The following is a 6,437-nucleotide window of genomic DNA, read 5'->3' as shown; positions in this document are numbered from 1 at the left end:
AAATTTGTATCTGATTTGCTTCATTTTTATATATTTTATTACTAGGTGAGGTTGAATAGTTTTCATATATTTACTAGTGTTCCGGTGCACAGATTCATGCACATTGAAAGGAAATTAATTAGAAGTAACATTTTAATATTGCTATTCGCCCTTTCTCTATAATAGAAATGTCAATAGAATTCACGATCAACAATGACAGATTGAAACACATGGGTGCGATTGGTGCCAGCAAGAGCTTTATATGTATTGTGCATATGCGAGTCAGCTTAGCCTTTTATATATATAGAATAAACCTGCTTTAATTAGACCTGCTTTCTGATTTAGTTAAACTTTTTCCAGCCCAGTGAAGCACCCCAACTCCTCTTTCTGGTATTTGTCAACAACACAGCAGTAGATTCAACATGAAGCCGATTATTATTGCAGATCACACAGGGAGAACAAAAGGTAACATATTTAACTGTAGCAGTGTTTGACTATATTGTGTGCAGTGAGAAAACCTGAAGTCATTTTCAAATTCTACCCATTTTTTACTTCTTTACAGTCAGGTCCAAGTTTCTAAACTTTCTAAATCTCCATTTTCCCGCTAATGAAAAGAAAATAGGATTCTACCGAGTCTCCCATATACCTACTCCAGGACTTCTGTGAGGATCAAATGAGATGAGGCACGTGAAAATGCTTCACAAACATTTGGTTAAAGTGTAAAATGTTTGCACCTGGCTATAAAGCAAGTCAGGTTCCTAGGCTGAAGAAACTCCAAGGAAGGTAGTTGCTAGGGAGAGAAAGCCAGGAGTTGCTACATGACATCATTACCCAGTGCCCACAGTGACTGTTTCTGGGCTGAGATGGGCTGGGCTGTGGGCTGCATTTTGCACCATGGGATCTTGGCAACGTTGACTGCGATTTGATTGGGTGTCACTCTGGAGTGGTGGCAGGACCTGTGTCCCACATGGGGGAAGCCAAGTGTTGGTTTGTAGGCACCAGGTCCATGGTGCCATTTCTTTTTAAATGGCCAGTGAGCATCATGGCAGCTCCTTCCTTGAGCATCTGCCCCTGGCGGTCAGTGCGTGTCATAGCTACCAGTCAGATGGTCGGATGGACACTTAGCCATATGCCGGAGTCCAACCCCAGCAGGTCCAGGGGTCCCCAAAGGTGTAGACGGAGTCGGCGAAGAAGGAAGGACACGGAGACAGTGTTCAGTTGATCGGCAGCCTAGCCAGGATCTCCAGCCAGGATCTCCAGCCAAGTTCTGGTCTGGATCTCCAGCGAAGTTCTGCTGTTTATTGTCTTGTTACATCCGTATTTATACCAGTTGATTTTAATCCTGTCAATTTCTATTACAAAGGTTAGGGCGTTTCTTATCTCCATTCCAGGGAGTAAAGATTATGTAGCTTAAGCATGATTGTTTGTAGTGATTAACTACCCGCCTGGCACTTAGTTAAGGAGTTTCATCCCCTCCCTGACTTCAGGGAAAAATTCCTACCTGGGGAAACAACCTTTCTAGGAGAGGCATCCCCTCCCTGACTTCAGGGAAAAATTCCTACCTGGGGAAACAACCTTTCTTGGAGAGGTGACCTTGGTTAAAACACACAGCGCTAAGGGGAGCAAACATATTAAGAACAGTATGCTATATACGCCAGGTCCCTTGAAACATATGCTGTGCAGATGTTTCTTTCCTGCAGCGACTGTGTCAAGCAGCAAGGATGGACCGGCTTCCGGCAGCCATATACATTGAGTGGCCAGATTATTATGACCACCCCATCAGTACTTCGTTGGGCCACCTTTTGCCTTCAATACTGTAGCGATTCTTCTTGGCATTGACTCCACGAGATGTTGAAAGGTGATGTGAGGCCCCTGACTGGTTTGGCTCAGTGGATAGAGAGCGTTGGCCTGCAGACTGAAGGGTCCCAGGTTCGATTCCAGTCAAGGGCATGTACCTTGATTGTGGGCACATCCGCAGTAGGGAGTGTGCAGGAGGCAGCTGAATCGATGTTTCTCTCTCATCGATGTTTCTAACTCTCTATTCCTCTCCCTTCCTCTCTCTAAAATAAATCAATAAAATATATTTTTTTAAAAAAAGAAAGGTGATGCGAGGAATCTGACACCATGCCTGATGAATAGCACTGTCCAGTGCTGTGAGATTTGATGGTTGTGGAACCAGCTGCCTGATGGCTCTTTTAACTTCGTCCCACAAATGCTCAATTAGATTGAGATCTGGTGATTGTGGCGGCCACCTAAGCAAGGTAAAGACCCCCTCATGTTCTTGAAACCACGTGGCATGGCGCATTGTCTTGTTGGTAGAAACCAACTCCACTGGGATACGCCATCAACATGATAGGATGAACTTGATCAGCAATGATACTTAGGTATGTTGTGCTATTCAGGTGTTGTTCCACAAGAATTAAAGGGCCCAAATCATGCCAGGAAAACATGCCCCAAACCATAACACTGCCCCCGCCAGCTTGAAGGGTTGTACTCATTCATGTGGGGTGCATGCTTTAATGTTGTTTCCACCAAATTCTCACTCTGCCATCTGCATGATGCAACTGGAAACATGATTCATCGGACCACATGACTTTTTTCCAATGCTCAACTGTCCAATCCTTGTGTTCCTGTGCGAATTGGAGACATTTTATCTTGGTAACTGCAGACAGCAAAGGTGTTCGAACAGGCCTTCAGCCTCCATATCCCATATGATGCAGTGTATGGCTAATTTGCCTACAAATGTCAGGTGGTCATAATAATCTGGCCACTCACGTTCATATATATCCCACGTTCAAAGGCTGTTAAATCGCGTTGTTTACCCATATCTTCAGAAAAAAACTCACTTCTATTGTTATAAATAACCTGCTTCCCTATTTATAATGGTCTGGCCCTCTAGCAACTTCAGAGCGAAATTATAGCTAATTTGCCTACAAACGTCCGGTGGTTATAATAATCTGGCCACTCAATATATATATATATATATATATAGAGCCATCTATCAGAACAACCAGAATGACCAGAGACCAGAACACCACGGCCCCTCACTCAGGCTTGCACCAACCCCCAGGGAGCGGTTAGGGGTGCCCCTAGACCAGCCGTGGGCAAACTACGGCCTGCGGGCCGGATCCGGCCAGTTTGAAATGAATAAAACTAAAAAAAAAAAAAGACCGTACCCTTTTATGTAATGATGTTTACTTTGAATTTATATTAGTTCACACAAACACTCCATCCATGCTTTTGTTCCGGCCCTCCGGTCCAATTTAAGAACCCATTGTGGCCCTCGAGTCAAAAAGTTTGCCCACCCCTGCGCCTAGACAATGCCATAGGATGTAAGTGTGATGGGAGAAAGTAGAAAAAATAGAGGGGAAGGTCTTAAGGGTCTGTGGGGTTGGGGTGGTCAGCCGGGAGTAGGTTTAAGTGTGCTGGGGAGGAAGAGGAAGATCCAATTGGAAACGGTGCAGCACAGTACCTTTCTCATTGTGAACCAGGACAGCACCAGCTGTGGACTGAATGGGCAGTTTTTTCATGAGTCTCCTTTGTACCGACATGTTCATGGCAGCAGCCATACTCCTGAAACTTCACTGATTCCAAATAATACACAGATATCAACATCAAAGAACAGAAAAATCCTCTCCAACTAGAGGCCCTGAAGGAAACACCATTTAAGGAGGAGCTAGAAAAACTGGAAGTATGCGACCAGAGGATTGTGGGATTTTGGAGGACACCTGGGCGCCTATGGCTAGAACGTGAGTGCATGTACATAGTCAGCCCTATAGTCCTCAGTCTTGCAGTATTTGGACGTGACTTCTGGTGGGAAATGATTTGTTTGTTACCTTGGTTTGAAGCAGAGGACAAGAGCTGGGAGTACGACCAGCTCTACGAGGAGTACACACATGCACCTCCAAGGAACTGCAAATGAAGCGCACCTCAATTGAAGCCTTCAATGAAATCATCAAAATCTTCAAAGAGCAGGGCCAGACTCAAGAGAAGTTCAGTAAGGAGTATATGGAGCGCTTCCCCTGTGAGGGCAATGAAAAAGAGATGCAGAGGATCCTGCTGAACTCAGAATGGCTCAAATCTCACATCACTGAGATCCACGAGAGCTGCACGAAGCTGGAACAGGAGCTGCAAACACAGGCCTGTACAACTGGGCGATTGATAAGCGTATAAACAGCCTGAAGCCAGACCTCATGCAGCTGCACCAGATCTGAGACCAGTACCTGGTATGGCTCACCCAGAAAGGCGCCTGGCAAAAGAAAATCAGTGAGTGGTTGGGAATCAGAAATGAGACTGAAGACCAGTATGCACTGATGGAGGAGGAGTATGACCTCCCCCACCATGAGGAACGAACCTGGTATGTGGGCAAGATCAACCGCACGCAGGCTGAGGAAATGCTGAACGGCAAGCGGGATGGTACCTTCCTCATCCGTGAAAGGAGCCAGCAGGGCTGCTATGCCTGCTCTGTGGTGGTGGACAGCAATACCAAGCACTTTGTCATCTACCGCACTGCCACTTGCTTGGGTTTTGTGGAGCCCTACAGTCCAAGGGTCTCTGAAGGAGCTGGTGCTGCATTACCAGCACATCTCCCTCGTGCAACACAATGATGCACTTACTGTCACACTGGCACATCCCGAACGAGCCCCGGGCTCTGCCCGCCCCCCCCCCCCCCACACACACATAGCCCACTGACTCATACAGAGAAGGACTCCATCTTTTTGTCTGTCTGTCTCTCTTCTTTGTGAATCTTTCTCTGTCTCAATCTCTCTCTTGCTTTCTCTGAGTCTCTCTTCCTGTCACTCTTTCTACCTCCAACTCTGTCCTCTCTGTCTCTCTTAGTCTCTGTACCTCTAAGTCTCTGTTAAAGGAGCATACCTCCTCTACCTCATGCCTCTTTTCCCCATGGGCACTGCCCTCCCCTGGCTCTGGCTGCCCCCACCAGTTCCTACAGTTCCCCTAAGCTTCCCCTGCCTGTACCTGCCATGTTTACAAAGGCCCCTGGGGTGCTCAGCCCCAGTCTGGTGCCCTGATTTTTAAGCCATAGACCTGGGGTCAGAGCAGGAAGAAGGCAGGAAGGAACTTTGCTGGGCCACTTCCAAGAACCTCAGCTGTGACATTTGGGGCCGGGCGGGTCCCACCCCCCAGACCCAACTTCCCCTCCAAACCCTGAAGTGAAACCCGTACCTGTTACCCCCACATGGAGCTGCTGCCCAGAAGCCGTCCTCCCCCAAAAGCAAAATTATTAAAAATAACCTCAGGAGCTGGGCTTCCCAGGAACTGAGTCTGTGCAGGTACTGCTGGGCCAGCCGAGATGCACTGCTGCCCACAGCACCTCCGCTCAATACAGTTTCAAGGCTTTTCCTTGATCATGTTGGGTTCTGATTTTGTTTCCTCTACTGTAAACCCATTTTCTCCTCTTTTGGGACAAGAATCCCGGTTTTCTCTGCTGCCATGGACCCCCCTCCTGCCTGCCCAGCTAGGCTGACAAGTGGGTTTTGTATGGTACGTTGATACTGATGTGATAGAAAACGTTGAACTCAAAAAAAAAAAAAAAAAAAAAAAGGAAAATGGGATAGTGACGAATAAGAAACTTTGGAGACAGTGAAGGGCAGTTTGTCCAGACTGTTGAGAACTAAGAATTAGAGTTTAATTGGGGTAGAAATCCTGCTAATAGCACCTGATGCCTGAAATCTGAGCACTTTACATTAGGTTTTCCAGTTCAAGTTTTTAGAGACTGCCTATTAAAACATTCCTGGTTGGAAAGTGTTTGTATAGAAGCCCACAAGTATTAAGTATTTGCTGTGTTTACCATGCTTAGCTCTCTGTAAGGAATATGGAATAATGTTAAATGCCTCATGTTCTCAAGAAGCTTGACTTTTAAAATAAAAAATACAAAATAAATATAAAAATTAAAAATAAAAAAAGAAGCTTGAGTTTTAGGGGCGAAATCAGGCAGCCAGGCAAGTGGTTAGGGGAGATCATGCAGGCAGGTAGAGTGGTTAGGCACCAGTGGTCCCGGATTGCAAGAGGGATGTCCGACTGCCTGTTTAGGCCTGATCTGTGGGATTGGGCCTAACCCAGCTGTCGGACATCTCCCAAAAGGTCCCAGATTGCAAGAGGGTGCAGGCCAGGCTGAGGGGACCCCCCCACCCCGTGCATGAATTTTGTGCACTGAGCCTCTAGAGTGAGTGTGTGTGTGTGTGTGTGTGTGTGTGTATTAAAAGGCCCATGGCCCTAACACTGTAATGGCAGAATAACCAAACAACCAAACAACAGGTCACCACGAGGTGCATGGAGCACCTCTCGTGGGTCGGGACTCATGGCTCTTGCAGCGAGGTGGGGCTCGCATGGGGCTGGTGGGGCTTGCGTGGGGCTGGTGGGACTCACATGGGGCTGGTAGGGCTCACGCGGCAGAGGCAGGGCCCATGGCTCGTGCAGGGTGGGTCTGGGGTCCCACG

The 6,437-nt window shown here is 47.2% G+C and overlaps 1 pseudogene; it reads left to right on the top strand.

Moving 5' to 3' along the window:
• The first annotated feature begins 401 nt into the window (after positions 1–401).
• LOC118653399 lies at positions 402–4,671 on the top strand (annotated as a pseudogene).
• Positions 4,672–6,437: the final 1,766 nt, after the last annotated feature.

Source organism: Myotis myotis, unplaced genomic scaffold (assembly GCF_014108235.1).
Source record: "Myotis myotis isolate mMyoMyo1 unplaced genomic scaffold, mMyoMyo1.p scaffold_m19_p_4, whole genome shotgun sequence".
NCBI lineage: Eukaryota > Metazoa > Chordata > Mammalia > Chiroptera > Vespertilionidae > Myotis > Myotis myotis.
The sequence above is the reverse complement of the archived record's forward strand: the minus strand, read 5'-3'. Positions and strand labels throughout refer to the sequence as shown.